This window comes from Nelusetta ayraudi, unplaced genomic scaffold (assembly GCF_046127955.1).
Source record: "Nelusetta ayraudi isolate G7.1 ecotype Tasmania unplaced genomic scaffold, CSIRO-AGI_Nayr_v1 ptg000063l, whole genome shotgun sequence".
Classification (NCBI taxonomy): domain Eukaryota; kingdom Metazoa; phylum Chordata; class Actinopteri; order Tetraodontiformes; family Monacanthidae; genus Nelusetta; species Nelusetta ayraudi.
Window position 1 is genome coordinate 5,795,001 of NW_027466113.1, and position 17,077 is coordinate 5,812,077.

Consider the following 17,077-nt stretch of genomic DNA (forward strand, 5'->3'; position numbering starts at 1 on the left):
GAGTATTTTTTATATACAGTATTATTATATATATTTTCTAAATAAATTGACCCAGTTGGTCTTTGCGCAAAGAAGACTTGAGGTGCCCATTGAGTTGTGTTGCCTTTGAGAAAAAGGTGACATTGTTGTGTATTTTACTTTCCACAAATGGTCAAATAGAAAATATTTACAATTTCTGAAAATGTTGTCATGAGAGTGTGCGCCACATGAGTGCACCGACTATGTTTTTTTCCCACAAGCATGAACTGTAGTTATTGAAAAGAATCAATTGGCAGTGTCCGATCACCGTCGTATTGATTAGCCGATGAACGTTGCTCGGATTAATCATCTGTAAAGATTTTTTTTTCCGGCTGCGGCTGCATCTTCTGAACCTGCCCGTTTGAGCGAAGGCAGTGCGGGCCGCCACGCCAGCGGTGCGACAAAAGAGAAGTGATAAATTGATCAAAAATGACCACAATGAAACGGGGCCTCTTGTGAGGGCCACACATGTCCATTATGTGAGTGTGTCTGCGGGCTTGTGGTTGGAATACATCAAGGGCTTTTGGATCGAGGAGGAGCGCGAGGGGGGGGCGGGGTGGCTGGAGGTCAAAGGTCAGCTTCATCCCAGACTGATGACCCCGCAGACAGACTGACCTTTTGCGGTGGTTTTAACAGCTGGGGGGGGGGGAGGCAGCGCAGCGGACCAGCCGGGGGGAGAGCCGAGACGACGGGGAGGGATGAAGGCAGAATTAGAGGGGGTGAAATTTAGCGCGGAAAAGGTGAAAAATAAAAGCAAAGGGGAATCCAAAGTGGAAACGGGCAGGAGGAGAGACGAGGCGGTTACCACGGCGGACCTTGACTCTACCCTTGTGGGTTTTTTTTTGTTTTCTTTCGGCCGCGGTCTCCCCCGGTTTTGGCACCGGGCTCAGGTTCGAAGCAGTGAATTAACACCTAACCCCGGCTGCTGACCCGACCCCCCGACTGCAGCTACCCCCTCCAGATTAGCAAATATGTGCTATCTAGCCTGGACACACACACACATGCTACCACGAACACCTTCTTTAGACACACACACACACACACACGCACGCACATCCGGCAAAGAGAGAATTGCAGTCACACATGTATAAACATGGCCAAAGAGAGTGTGAAAACAGGGCAGGAGCAGCGCACGGCGCACAGTGTCCACACAACCTTTGCACATCCCATCATGTGTCCAACCAGCAGGCTAATTCCCCCGAGTGAAGCCTCGCTGTGCTACTGCTTGTCACCGTAACGGTCAGTCTGTAATGACTACCTCCCCCCACACAATGACCATGGAGGCTGACTCAAACCACCACCACCACCCTCCCAGCCCCCACCCTTCCCTTCCTGCTCCTTCAATACACCGACCCCTCATCCATTTTACCTGCAGGTCATAGCCTCGCCGGAGCGGCCCGAGACCCGCCCGCCCGCCCTGGCACCCGGCCACACCCAGCAGCAGCAGCAGCAGCTGCTTTTGTCGCTGCCCATTTTACACCGGTTGATTTCTTGCCTCTTAAAAAAGGCCAGACGGTGTTTTATGCAGAGCGATGAGAGCACAAATGACGTAGTTTTTTTTTTTTTTTTTTCATGTAGTTTTTGATTTAAAGTCTTGATATCTGGAGATGGTGGAGATCTTGAATTCTGGCAAGAAAAAAATCCCCCCAAAAGAAACAAGAGCATTTTAATCCAAGTTATTTTCTAGAGGCAGCGGTAGTGTCACAGGTCCAGGTGGTGGTCGGGGGCTCCACTTATGTCACCGTTAAGTACAAATAAAAATCAGCATTTACCCTAAAATATGATGTGAGATTTTGTGTGTTAACAAATACATAATCTATATTTCAAAATTTCCAAATTGGTTGATTTATTAACCTTATATATTATTTCCCTTTTCAGTCCTGCTGATTGTAGATGTGCGTAGATTCAAAGTGGGAAAGTAATTTCAAAATAAAAGTAAATGCAGTAAATATTATCACACATTTCCTTTAAAAATCGATCTTATCAGAAATAACGTGATTATTTTCATACAACACCTCCTTGAGAGGGAAAAAGAGGAGAAGCATGAGGCAAACATTGAAAAGCTTTAATCCTTATTTCTTTCTAACATTACAATAGCATACAATACATTTTATTTTTCTGTGATTCCAGATTGCATTAATGAATCAAACAACTTTTTAGGTCTTTAAATATTTGGACAAAAATCAGAATGTTAACCCATCAGATGAACACTATTATTCCCAGGCACCAGAGCTTCCTCCACACTGACCGTGACAGATTGAACAGTGCCAAATATTTTTTTTCTCCCCCCCCCCCCAATATGGCCAGCAGGAACAGAAAAATCCTCATCCTTGACACCGTTAGCAGCACGTGTTACCCATCGAGCATGGCAGAGGCTCACCTCTCATCCCCCACCCACCCAACCTCCCCCCGGGCACCTCTGGCCGGAGTGATGGCCTCTGCGGCCCGAGATGTGAGCGTCTCAGCCGGGCCGGTCAGCACAATCTGCAGTGAGCCCCCTCCGCCTGTGAGTGTCAGCAGAGAGCGGACGGCGTGTCCTGCTCCATTAGAGTTCCTACCTATCTTCACACTGAGTCAGACACAGAGAGGGGGCTTGGGGTGAGGGAGGGGTGTGGTGATGGTGGGGGAGGAAGGGGTGGGGGGGCGGGGGGGGGGGAGCAGCAGCGGGATGCTGCCCACAGGAGAGGCAGGACAACAGAGGAAGCAGGAAAAATACATCTTTTTATCCCGCAGCTCTCCGTCAAAAGCCCCGCACACTTCCTCAATTCTGCGTTGCGCCGCTCTCCTGTTTTCCTCCTCCTCCGCCGCCGTGCCCGCCTCTCACTTTGTCCTTCTCTCACCCGAACCCCTAATCCCCCCCCTCGTTTTACCCCACACTCATTCCTTAATCCCAAATCTCTTCTTTCCTCTCTACTAGACCTTTTTCAATTGTTCTCGCCGTACCTCTCTGTTACACGCCTCCTCCCTCTCCTCCTCGCTGTCTATCACATCTGAACATGCCACCTCTCACTATAACCCTTTTACACACTCCAGATGACTGCAGAACACCTTATTTTCCAACCTTCATCCCCTGAACCCCCAGCCCTCCCACTCCCCCTCCACCACCTTTTTGGGGTTCTCACTTTCTTTCTTTTTTTTATCCTTACATCCTTTTTTTTTTGCAGCCACAGCTCTTTTTTTTTTTTTTTTTTAGCTACAGAACATATTTATCAGAGATTCCTCATCAATAATTATGAGGGACGACCAATTGTTTTGCACATTTTGCCTTTTTTTATGATTATACTGCAGCAAGTGCATTTTTGAAAATGAGTAACTTGGTGATTAATTAGTGGTTTACATTGTTTTTAAAGAAAAGATGTGAAGCTGTGTTTTGGTCCGCGCTGATTTTTGCTTTACATGTAGTGACTCGCTGCTATTTTTTTTCCACGGTTCATTTTATTTACTGATATAATAACAATTTAACAAAATCAATAATGCAAAAAAAAAAAAAAAATGTCTTGTGTAGTTCCGACACTTGATACAAACCTATAAAACCAGTACAAACATTATTTCTGTCATTTCTCCTCCTTATGTTGTTGGGTTTTTTTTTTTTTTTTTTTTTTTACACCTATATAACATGAGGGAGTTTGGTTGAGAAAGGTTGTTCCCACATTGCGACTTCAAGGCTCCGGCCTCGTGCCGCTGTTGCAATGATTCCCCCCCCTCCTCTTTTCCTGTCCGGAGCAAACTGGAGCTCACACCAATTTTAGTCACTGCAGTCATTTTGTCAGATGTAATCAATTTTGTGTGATTTGGCCTCTGTGATTTCCACCCCATCAGCCCCGTCTGCAGTGGGCTCCAGCTGCACCAGGTGCGGCTCCAAGCCCTGCACAAGGAATACGAGTCTCTGGATTTTTCCGTTAGCCGTCATCACAGATGCTCGTCGAAAATAACTGGGCGTAATTATTATTTTTTCATAAACACCCTGCAAAGCGATAATTGAAAAGGAAGAGGGAAAGAAAGTGATGTTGCAACTCGGGTGAAAAATGACTTAAACTTCCACGGTCCGAAGGTTCTTTATTGTCTCGGCTGTAATTTCATCCCCTGGGTTTAAACCACACGCAGTTTCCCCCAAATAGTGTTTCCACGCCAGCTCAGCACGGCTCACGTTATTCAGATAACAAGAGAGCCTCTGTCATTTTCTGCAAAATAGGATGTGTTTCCTTAATCTGTCCTTGGCTCCCGCCCTGAAAGACTTCGTTTTGGCTGAGCAATGAAAGGCTCAAAAAAAAAATAAGAAGAAGCGGAAGAGGGGCAGAAAAAAGAGTCAGTGTGGCTGAGAGGGATAAGAAGAAAGAGCCATATTCCGAGTGTGTATCGCATTCCCTCCATATCCTCCTATTTGTATGGTGCAGATATTGGGTCTCGAGCGAGAAATCAGGATTGCATTCGGCCGAGAATGGCAGCGTCCGTCTGGTAAAGTGGAATAGGAATGTTATACGGAACCAATGCATTCCGGACTCACCCGGACATCTCAACAATGGCACCTCGCGCCTCTTCTCTCTCCCTCTCTCTCTGTCTCTCCCCCCCCCCCCCTGCACGCCCCCATCGCTCCTCCTCACCGTCTCCATCAAATCCACGAGCGGTGTGGCGGATGAAGGATGGAATAGGCCCTAAATGTTAGAGGAGTCGTGTCTGTCGGCCTCTCACGCCGCCATGGAAATAAAGTCTGAGGAGGGGGATGTGTGTGTGTGTGTGTGTGTGTGTGTGTGTGTGTGTGTGTGTGTGTTTGAGTGGGGTTTTTGGGCGGGGGTCGGGGGGTGGGGGGAGGAATAGTAAAAAAAAGTAAACAAAATCCACTCCACTTCATCCGCCTCTCACTTCCATTCCACCCGTGCATCTAACGGGGTAAAAGGATTTCTGTGAGGATGTCAAGAGGCACGAGGGGGGGAGGGGGGGGGGGGGAGGGGGAGAAAAAAAGGCGAGAAAAACGACAGTTCTTCTTGCTTTTGCTCGCCTGTCACACTACAATGTGCACGGCTGATAACTAATTCAACAAAACATGCACGGGCCCCCGATTCGGCTTGCTCAAACAGGCTGGTATACGTGTGACTCTCTCTCTCTCGCTCCCTTTTTTTTTTTTGGGGGGGGGGGGGGGGGGGAGGAAAATAGGATGTTTTTCATGCAGCCATGATCAGTGGCGACTCCTCTTGTCACGCTGCCGGGGGTATCATGTCGGGAAGGGTGTGTGTGTGTGAGTAATTCCGCATCGGGCGTAAAAAAAAAAAAAAAAAAGTGATGTTTTGCATCGTCTGCAGCTGCGGTTTGCTTTGCAGAGTGCGATGTTTATGGATGTGGCGGCTGCCGGTGCGAGGAAGAGCGCGCGCCGTCTCAGCCAGAGATTTTTTTACCACATGCGGTCGCTCGCTTTTGTCTCCTGCCAGCCCCCCCCCAACCCTCCCCACCCACCCACCAAACCCTCCACCCCTTTACTTCACCTCACTCATCCTATTTTCAGCCTTTCATTTTTTTTTTTTTTTTTTTTTACACACACAAGGGGGAAAATGAAGAAGAAGAGCAAAACCAACATATGAAAAGTAAAACATGACAGAGAGGGAAGCGGGCCGGAGAGGGAGGGGAGGGGCGGGGGTGGAGGAGGTTTAGCGGGGAGGGTGGGGGGTGGAGGAGAGGCAATCTTGGAAAACAAGAGGCTTTTTTTTTTTTTTCAAAAGTAAAGGATGAAAGCTAGTCAGGTTGTTATTTTTGAAAAATGGTCCTCGTGTAGTGCGCCTCTTAAGAGCGAGGTGCACATTATTTTATCTTCCTTAGGGGACTTTCATGGATGTTTTGGCAGCACACACCAAAAAAAATAAATAAAAATGAGTAAATGGTTTCTTTTAAGTTGCACACTTTATCGCCGTCCATACGATTTCTGACAAGCAAATTTCAAATGGCCTGTCTAGCCGCGTCTCAGAGATGTATCTCAAACCAGCAGCGTGAATGGCACCCGCTTGAAGATTCCTCCGGTTATTGCCGCATTATCTTTACGACCCAGGCTGACGATGGGAATTCTCCTTCTGGTCTGGTTTTTTTTCCGTGTAACAAGAAACTCTGTCCTCCGACAAGTAGCTTCCCCCCTCTGGCTGAGGCAGGTGACGGCGGCCCAGACGCCTGAATTAGAGTGAAGCTGGCGTCCACACGGCCATTTTGAGTCCCTCCTCCCACCTGTGACCAGTGTTGATGGGATTACTCCATAAAAGTAATCCGACTACTGATTACTTCTTTGAAAAGGTAATATAAGTACCTCTTTAACTACTTGGTTTCATAAGTGATCAATTACTAATTACCTATTACTTGAGTTGAAAAAAAAAAGAAAGTAACAGTTGAGAGCATCTTATTTCCTGCACATATCGAACGAACCAGAATATTCTTTGTTTTCGACGAGATTCACTCAAAGTAATATTTTTTTGTTTTTTTGTTTTTTTTGCCACCGCCATGCCTGTTTTGGTGCGTCGTCACACATCAAGGCCTCCGCATGCACGGTCACGTCATCAATCTGCCGCACGGCTGTTTTCGGTTGTTTTTCTAAATTTCAGACATCTTGTGGATAATAAAAATGCTCAGCTTGCAAAACATTTCTGAAAAGTAAAGGAATTGTTAATTGATAAAGTAATGATGATATAATTACCAGTTTTGCCACAGTAATCTGTCGCATTACTCCGCTACTGAAAAAGTAGATTAATTCCATGTGGTGGATTACCTAGCGGTAGATTACTTGATTTGACGCCCTGGACCGGAACAGAGTGAGACGCTGCGGAAGAAACTGGACCGTCTGTCTGTTACAGCAGCGATCAATAATGTAAATATTGCTGCGTTATCACTGCGGAGCGTCCAAAACAAAAGATGGAGCCGCGCTCGTGTTTGTTCCGCTTCGCTGGGCCAACTTTCATCTGAAGGAATTTCCTCTGCGGGTCGCCGCCCGCTGGCAGACACTCGCATCGGAATGTTTGTGCACGCTTGCGTGCGCGTCTGAGTGTGTCCAACACGTGTCTGGGCGTATCAATAGGTTAATAGCCCAGATGTCAGTTTCAGTGACTGGCTGATTAGTTGTGTGTTCACTAATCCACACTGGGGCGGAGAACTATTGGCTTTTGCCATTGATTTTAGCATGGCGAGCAGGCGGAAGATAGAGAGAGGGGAGATCTATTGATTGACCCCAAATTAGCCTCCCCCTCCACCTCCCCCGCCACCGCCACCTCCACCTCCACCCGCAGCAGCAGCAGCCGTCCTGCCCTTACCGCTCTCAGCCCCAGCTGCTTCCTCATTGGGTGCTCAGGCGAAGAAGAGGAAGAGGAAGAGGAAGCATCTGGTGAAGACCGGCGCGCGTTTTGCGATGATCTGGACGTGCCGACTGTTTGCTGATTGGCTGTCAGGACTGGACTGTGACTGACTGACTGACTGACTGTGTGGGGAGCAGCTGTTGGTGATGCCTTTGATGACAGGCCGCCAAAAAGACGGCGCCAGGTTCCAGTGGGAGGGTTCTGTTATTATTATTCTATTATTTTGTGTGTTTGTCACCCGGGTTGTTAGCCTCGGTTCTGTCCCCACCCTCACGTGGAAGATTATTAATATGTCGAGTCAAATTGTCCGTCCATCCATCCATCCATCCATCCATCCAGATCTCGGGACTCTTCTCTTCTTCTCTCTCCTCCCGGCCGTCGTCCCGCAGCGTCCTCCTCTCCTCTTCCCGTCCCTTTGCTCCCTCCAATCTTGCCCTCCTCACGTCTAAGCTTTGAGCTTTTCCCTCCTGAGCCTTTTCCTTCCCACATATCACTCCATCTCATCCCTCTCCGTCTGCCTCTGATATTTCTCTTTAGGCCCCTCCATCCGTCTCCCTCCCTCCCGCCCTCTCCCCTCCCTTCCCCTCCTCCTCCGTGTCGAGAGTCGGGGAAGGTTGTTAAACATTTTTCTTCCCTCTTAATTGTTTTGACTGGGCCGATTGGCATCCCGATTAGGCCCATTGATTTCCTGGCGCTAAGTGCATTGATTTTTAAATTTCTTATTGATCCCCTCTCTAAATCTCCCGCGCACTCACTCGCGCGGCCTCTTGCCGCTTGCCCGGGCAGAGACAGTGGGAGAGGGAAGGAGATTGGTGTTAGGTAAACACACCGGCCGGTCACAGTGCAGTGAATTAACGGAGCCGGAGTGGAGGAGGAAGAGCGGCGAGCGGGGAGAGGAAGCAGTAAGTTATGGAGCCGAGAGGGGAGGTCGACGCGGATGTCGCGAGATAGAAAAATAGCGGCGAAGAATCGGCCGAAAATCCAAAAGCACAGCTGTGTCATTTCAGCGTTAACTCATCTAAGAGCTGTAAATAACAAAGTGGGTGATATAATGAGAGTTGTTTTGTAATTATTTCAAGGCGTGAGCAGCAAATCTCAGCCCCTGGTTGCTGCCGGCGCCACGGAAACGTGTTCATCTGTGAGGGATGAGTTACTTCATGGAGGATGGACAGATATTGGAAATGTCAGAGATGGAATGGAGTGTTTTGTCTTTGCCTCGCTATTGCACGTGGTCCGCACAGTCAGGTGTGTGTGTGTGTGTGTGTGTGTGTGTGTGTGTGTGTGTGTGTTGCTGTTATCTGTTATTTCTGGCTTATGACTGTGTTAGGCTTTGGAGGCCGGCTGGACTCAGATTCTTCCATGCCCACTGGTGGTTCTCTGAAGGTGGTGGACCTAATTGGCTGTGTCTGTGTGTGTGTGTGTGTGTGTGTGTGTGTGCACGCATACGCACACCGCTGTGTGTGTTCTGGCAGTTGTGCGTGCTTGTGTGTGTGTGTGTGTGTGGGTGTGTGCATGTACACAAAACCGACACTGTAGCCGAACAGCGTTGCACGCTTGTGTGCAGGCTGGAGCAGATGTGAGCTTTACGTCCGTCCGTCCGTTCATCCATCCGTCTGCCGTGCACATGCGTGCGCGCTGGCGCATTTGACCTTTTCTCGCTTATAGTGTCGAGGCTCAAATTCAGGCATTCAGTTGATAGTGGGTGTTTTCTTTCTTTTTCTTCTTTTTATAGCGGCCGCACTTGACCAAATTGTGCTAACCTTTTCTAAAGTCGCTGGCGACACACACACACACACACACACACACACACACACACACACACACACACACGCGCACACAGAAACCCACGGGCCCCGCTATGCAGCGTCTGCTGCACTGCAATTACAATTTGCTCCCTGCGCATCCACTTAGGATGAACGCTTTCAAGTGGCGAACCAAGAAGCTAAGCGCGGCGAGGGAAGACTCGAAAATCACCGTGCTGTCGTCATCGTCGTTGTCGTTGTCGCGGTGGGCGCTGCTGCCACATTAATTGCGCGTTGCTGTAAAGAGCGCCCTTTAATGACGGCCTGGGAGGAAGCAGCGGGGGCGGCGGTGACCGAGTAGCGCGGGGATGAAACGACGGAAGCGGCCGAGGTGACTCCTGTTGGCCGTTTGAATTAGCAGAAAAAGGCGTAATGCCCTTTAATTTTATCTGTCATTTGGCGACGGAAAGTCTTTTTAAATGCACCGAGCCGCAGTTTGACTCGGAGCGACGCGGCCTGCGTCACCACCGACTCATGCAGAGGCTCCACCGCGCAATCACCAGTACACACTCGCTCACAAAAGGGGCCAAATGAATGTTGTTGTTGTTGTTGTTTTTTTTTTTACCGATATTGTGCGTGAACGGCTCGCGGGCCAAAGGTCTCGACTCGCGACGCTCCAGCGTGAAAGCGTGGACACCCGCAGCTCCCGCGTTTTCACTCATTCACACACAAACACACAAACGGCTGAGAAGAGACGCCGTCGCGCGTCGCACACAAAAGCCACATAGGTTATACATTCCGAACCCGAGTCGTCCTTGGGCTGAGAGACACCTTTCACACATCCCAATGAATAAATACCACACTCTGAAACACAACCGTGACCTGCCAGCCAGCGGGCCTTGTATTCTCCTCCTGAATATCTGTTAGGACGCACAGTGGCAGGTGCTTGGGAGCCCACATTGAGCAGAATATACCTTCGTTTTTCATTTAAACAACATTATTTTTTCAGAGTTTTGTTTTCAGTTGAGGGAAAATGGAAGATGCAGAAAATGAACTTTAGGTTTTTAGAGCAGACTATGGCTACATGTAATTTTAAGCTTTGTTTTTTTAAGAAGATACCACTCGATAGCTCTGATCATTTCATGACAAAAGCAAATAGTTTTAAATCTAATTACGACCTTTTTTTATACAAAAAAATAAGCCAATATTCACCTATAGGAATATATTGTTTATTGTTTATTGTTTATTAGTTTGGATCCCCATTAGCTGCAGCAGAGCTGCAACCACTCCAAAAAAAAAAGTTTCTTACATAAACAAAAGAACAAAAGAAAAAATATCATCAATTGGATCATTTATTGTGTCATGACAAACATGAAAATTCAAATTAATTTGACAATGTTTCTATATTTATAAATTATTCCTTCCAATTCTCAACTCAAACGTCCGCAGCTCCGACGACGTTTTCACTCCAAATGAAACGGGGCCTCTTTGTTTCGCCCCAAACGTGCCTTTGGAATTAGAGCAGCGGCCGGGCGGCTCGGTGATGAATTTCACTGTCAAAGATAAATACGAAGTAAATCTCTGGCCATGGACTTGCAGCGTGTGTCGCACTCTGATAATTTCGACAATATCCTCTGCTACCCCCAGGGCCACATTTTTTTTTTTTTTTTTTGCCTCTCTCTCTTTCTTTCTCTCTCTCTCTCCCTCTCTCCCTCTCTCTCTCTCTCTCTGTCTCCCTGCTTGCCATTTCTCCCTCCATCTCCTCCTGTTTGTTTCTGCCCCTGTAAAATGCTGGTTGCTTTGCTGAAATACTGCAGTGCTTTATCTGCCCTCTTTTTCCTCCCCTTAGCCTCCCCTCCCACTCTCCTTCCTCCCATCTCTGCACACACACACACACACACACACACACACACACACACACACACGCACACACACATACACACATACACACACACACACACACACACGCACACCATTTTAGTTGTTGTTGTTGTGCTGGTGGTTGAAGACAGTGTTTTGGGGTTGGTGGGGGTTGTAATTGTGAGCGGATGGGGTGAGGCAGAGAGGGAGGAAGGGGACGGGAGGGAAGCAGAGGGGTGGGGAGGGGGGACGGTAGCTGTAGCGGCCGGGACCCAATGACGTGGGTGCGACATGTAACCGTGGCGCAGGAGAGGAAATCAATACATGAAGGGATGAGGAGCACTGGGGTGGATTACCGTCTGGGGCCCTGGCTACTGGAGGGGATGGAGGGGGGAGACTGGGGGGGGGGGAGACTGGGGTGTGTGGATGAGGCCCGGGGATGGGGTGGGTGGGGGTGACTGTTTGCATGGGTGTGTGTGTGTGTGTGTGTGTGTGTGGATGGGGAGAAGGAGGAGGAGGAGGGCAAGAGGCCATATTGTCCAGTCCCCTCTCTGCTGCTGCTGCTGCGCCCCCCCCACCCCCCCCACCCCACCCCTCACCCCGCCTCCGACCCACCGGGCGCTGTTTGAATCTTGACCCCTCCCATCAAGCCATCCGCGGCTTCTAAACACTGCTCAGCACCGCCAGGCCACCATAGGTGGACCTTCAGCCCCGACACACACCCACCCACACACACCCAGCCACACACACGCACACTCAGGTGTTGGCGACTCTGTAATGTCGAATGAATACCTGGACAGTTTTGGGCCACAGTGTGCTCTCACCGCTGATAACCCGACACTATCTGCACTGGTGGGGGAATAATCGGCTGGTATTACCAGTTTAGAATTAAAGAGTCCCCGAGCGATTGTGCACCCGTGTGTGTGTGTGTGCGCGCGCGCCTGGGTGCAACTTTATGTGTCGTCTGCCAGTTGAGTTGGTTGCCGCGTACGTCCTCGATGGTCGGCATCTGCAGCGCAGCCACAAACCCAGATAATAAATATCTATAATAAATATCATTATTATTGGGCCAATCTCCCCCAATAACCGGCACCCGGGGGTGAGAGATGGCACGGGGGAGCCGCGCTGGATATTGGCAATATATCAGCATTGATTATTGAGAGTGCTGACAGAGAGAGAGAGAGAGTGGGGGAGGAGGGGGGGAGGACTGGTGGAAGGGGGATGGGGGGTGTCTGGCAGAGGGACGGGGCAAAGTTAATAAAAACTAATAAAAAAGACAAGGACTAAAGAAAGAACGAGGGCTTTGGCTGGATCAGCTGCTGTTTCGCTGGAGGAAAAGGGAGACAGACAGAAGTTTGGGAATGTAGGCGGCGAAAGGAAGGTGTGTGTGTGTGTGTGTGTGTGTGTGTGTGTGTGTGTGTGTGTGTGTGTGTGTGTGTGTGTGTATGTGTTCTGTCTGACTCTGTGTATTATCCATCAATGCCTCTTTATTTATTATCATTGTTTTATCTCGATGTGCATTTGGGCTGTTTCCCTGCGAACTGGCACTCACTCACTCACACACACACACACACACACACACACACACACACATACAGAATGCACACTTTATTTTATTCTCTTGCGAGTGTGTCTTCCTCAGACTGATTGAATCTTAGCTGAATGTGAACTTCGGCGGCTCGGACCCGAAAACCTGCGCCAAACCTTGCCATTGGCACTGACCAAGACACACAGGCAATACTGAGCCCACCCAGACACCTACATTCACACACACACACAAGACACAGAGACAGCAGCGAAACAAACTTCATAAAAGCTCATGCATCATATCCATATTATCTTGACAAATCTATACATCATGTCAGAGCGCAGCTGTATGTGAATATTGCATTTCGCCGCGTGTTTCCCGAGCATGCGTGCGCGTGCGCGCCGAGAGGATATGAGACCGGTGTGTCGGCCCGGCGGTGCCGCTGGCTGGAGACGGGAGCGGGTGACAGTGAGAGAGCGTTGTCCATTCTAATGCGGCCTTGTTAGGCCGCTGACAGAACCCGGCGCCGCCGCAGCCGCCGCCGCCGCCGGCCGCTATTGATTGCCGACCGACGGCGTTATTGATGAGTGAGAATTTAATTTAACCGGCTCGTTTGTCAACATGACATCACCATTTAACTACGGCCGTGACATGGGCGCGAACACCCACGGATGAGCCGGGGTCAAGCGCGGGCCCGCTAACACCGCACACACACACGCACGCAAGCCGTCTCTCGCAGACACACAAAGAGGTGCGTGGACACACGCCACGCGGGAGGCTGGTGGATAAATCCAGTTTGATGTAAGCAAGACTCATTCCTCGTTCAGAGCCGCCTGCCGCTCCTGCCGCCGCCGATATTTTTAATGCGTCGACCGCAGTGAGAAATAATTATATTCAATATTCCAGCTCTTTTCAACCAGTCAAATCAATCATTCAGGGTGAATAACAGACAATTACCAGGAGTGCAATATGACTAATGCATGGCTAACATTATGACTAATGTATAGCCTAAGGATACCTCGGCCTCCGTCTGATTGGATAAATATTTCATGCCCCATTCTGACCTACAGCGCGTGACAAGGAAGAAAAAAAAAAACAACAACATGTTGTGGTGAAGAATTGAACAAATTGTTTTCTATGAATAAATTTGTTTGCGAGCAGGCCGGCAGAGAAAATCCGCGTCGCCAGGATAACTGCCCGAGATGACTCGTTAAAGCAGGCCACGTCTAATTCGTCATTTAAGCCTTAACTGCCCATCAGTGAACCATTTTCAAAATAAAAGAGCGAGATGACAGCGGCTGTAGTGAAACAAACAGGCAGAGATGGGTTGTAAATGTTTGTCCTTTTAAATTTGAAATTTAGCAGATGCATGTTGCACCTTTCACGTCGCAGTAATAGAGTGCTAGAAATTTGCAAAACAACATACAGTGATTAGAAGAACAACCAGCAAAGTAATAACACTGACCCTCTCTCTTAAAAAGGCAATAAATGTGTAAAATTACACAACTGCATTAAAAAAAAAAAAAAAGCTTTGAACATTTTGAACAAATCGCGTGGACATGAGGTCTCGTGTCAATATGCAAAGCAGCTTCATATAAAACATCAGTGAGTAATTCCAAATTCAAATTTAGAAAATATTTCATTGCATTTATTCAGCCAATACATCAATAAAATATATTGTGTACATTTATCCAGCATCGATACCAAAATCACAGGGAAGTTTTGCTTATTTACAACTCTTTTATTTCAGAAAAGACAACAGAGGCAAGAACAGAGAATTCTGGACTTTTTTTTTTGTTGTTTTATTTCAGTCCACAGGCTGATAGAGACAATGGAGAAAACAATGAATGCAGCTGTACATCTCAGTATGGATTGGAGGGCTTGGATAGGGAGGGACAATCAGGACTGTACGGGGTCCCGGTGAGAGTGGTGCAGCAGAGGTTACAGGCTTGAGTCTGTACCCCCCACCCCTCCCCACCCCGGCCCCTCAGGGGACCTTTTTTCTCTCTCCCTCTCTGTTTCTTCTCCCTTTTTCTGGGGCCCATGGGTCTCTCCAGGTCCCCGGGGAGCAAAAGTGTAGAGCATGAGTCGCTGCAGGGGCCCTATAGGCAGTGGGCACCGAGAAAGATGCGCAGTGAGAGGAGGAGGAGGGAGGGTGGCGGTGGTGTTTGGTCCGGCAGACAGATGGACGGAATCAAAAAGATAAGCCAGACAAGTTGTCGTGTGCAGGTGCTGTGCATTCTGGGTGTTTGTGTATATTCTGCTGGCCAGATGGCACGAAGGGGAAGGAGAGCCAGAGAGTTTTAGCTTCCGCCTTGAAAGTTTTTTTGGCGTGCGTCTAATGATGCACCCCGTGCTATCTGAAGCCAGCGCAAGTCCAAGTCCAAGTCAAGTCCAAATTCTGATTTTGGAGGGAAGAGGGGAGGGAGGAGAGAGGCTTGGCCAGGGGAGTGCGTGCAAAGCAGGGGCGAAGGCGCCGGGTGCTGCAAGGTGTTAGCATCCCTCCTCCTCCTCCTCTTCCCCACCCCTCCCTCCCCCCACCCTCCTCTGGCCCTACAACACCATCTTATTTTCCCCTCCTTCAATCTCGCGCGCCCTCCCTCCATTCCTCTTCTCCACAGACGCGCACAACCACACTACATTCTACAAGAAATAATTGCTTTTGTCTGGAAGGAGTGCGGGGAGGAGGGAAAGGGGGCGCGCACGGGCTCCCTCTGTGGAGAAAAAAGGGGGTCTTTGAAGGACAACTGGTCACTTCTCCCTTCGCCTGCATCCTCTTCCTCCTTCGCCTGCTCCTCCTGCTTTTCTCCCCCCTTTCACCTCCTCCTCGCTCAGCCCGCCTCCCTCCCTCCCTCCCCCCTCCCTTCTTTCTCCTGTAATCGTTCTCTCCCTTTTAAACATCCCATCTCTCTTTCTCCCCTCCTTCTCTCCTCGTCCCTGCCCTCTTCCTGCCTCCTTTCCCCTCCTCCGTTCCCTCTCTGGACCTGCGGATGTCATCTGTCATACGTGAAGCCACTGAGAAGGACAATAAAACCAGGTTGTCCACTTCAGAGGATGACACATTTTTCATAATTAAGAACACGCCACATTGGCGCGCGGAGCACATTTCTTTGCAAGTGGCCGGAAACGAACTACACAAAGTGGTGATGAAGGCACAGAAATATTTATTTTGATACGTTCCTCTTTAGAGGAAAGAAAAACAAAAAAAAAAACAAGGGGGCCAAATTAGCCGCGGTGTCGAGTCACGCGGCGCTGGAGCTCCGAGGCCCGCCAGCAGGAGCGCCGAGCTCCACTCATTCCCATCGATTGGCCCGTATTGACTGTGATGTTTAAGGTATAGATTTTTCTATTTAAAAATCCATATCGACAATAATCTGGTGTGTAAGCGGCCGGCGTTGACTGATGCTGGCCTGTAATTGACAGCGTGTAACATTTCGGTGCCGCGGAGGGAGAGGAAGGAGGAGGGGTAGGGGTGGGGTGGGGGGCAGAGGAGAAGAGGAGAGGAGAAGAGGAGGAGGAGGAAGGCATGCTGGGAAAGGCCGGCATGCGTGGCCGGGACGGAGGTGGAGAGGATGGGGGGCGGGGGGTGGGGGGGCTGGATCACCTCTGTGATGGAGGGGCTCATCATCAGACATTTGCTCATGCATTTGGGGGGATGCAATAGAGAAAATGTGCAAAAAATAATAATTGATTCAAAATAAGCCAAAACACAAACATTTGAATGTTTTTTTTTTTTTTTTTTAAAGAGAAAGAAAGAAAATAAATGTGCATCAATGTGTAGTTTCACAGTGGAAGCAGGTGCATCCTGATGTTTCTCACTTTCGGAACAGCAGTGGTCGCTCTTGTCCTCCAATTTAAATAACCCTAATGATTCACCACCACCACCTCTCAGCGCGCGCAAACACAGGGTGGGGGTAAGAGAGGGAGAGGGAGAGGGAGGGGGCGGGGGGGGGGGGGTCTCATTAAGAGCACGCAGCGTCGGGATAACTTCATTGTGTTTATGCCCGGCTTATCCTGGTGGGTTTATTACCGCCGCTCAGCGCCTATAAGGTATCCACGGATTCTCACGTCGGGTCTTCATCACTTTATCAGTAATGCACTGATCACCGCCGGCATCATTATAGCCCCGCATTATTAAGAGGAGGATGGAGGATGGGTGAAAAGAGAGGTGGTGGGGGAGGGTGGGGGAGAAATCCAAGAAATCAATACAGGATACCTTTTGCAGCGGTAGTGAAAACGAGGGAGATGGGGTTGGGGTGGGTGGAGATGTAGAGGAGGTGGGGAGGGGGAGGGGCGCGAGGTGGAGGAGGGGGAGTGGGAGGAGGAGGGGGAAGAGGAGGAGGGTGGGGGGCGGCGGCGGTGATGTGTGAGTAGTAGCGGCTCCTTCTCTCGCCTCAATGTTGCGGGCAGCCTTGTGGCAGATCGCTACAATCCTGGAGGGAGCCGGGTCGAATGAGCTGTTTGGGCTTCCCGAGTCGTAGCGGGGGGACAGAGCAGACACACACACAGAGAGAGACACACAGCAGGCGGATGGACGGAGATAGGCAAGTGTTCCGATAGAGATTTAAAAATAATAATAATAATACAAAAATAGAAAAAGAAAAAAATAA

At 49.3% G+C, this 17,077-nt stretch overlaps 1 protein-coding gene across 1 annotated transcript in view; it reads left to right on the forward strand.

Moving 5' to 3' along the window:
• The window catches only part of pou2f2b (POU class 2 homeobox 2b), a 65,387-nt gene that overhangs the window by 4,700 nt on the left and 43,610 nt on the right, over positions 1-17,077 (forward strand). The gene's annotated exons all lie outside the window — the stretch shown is intronic.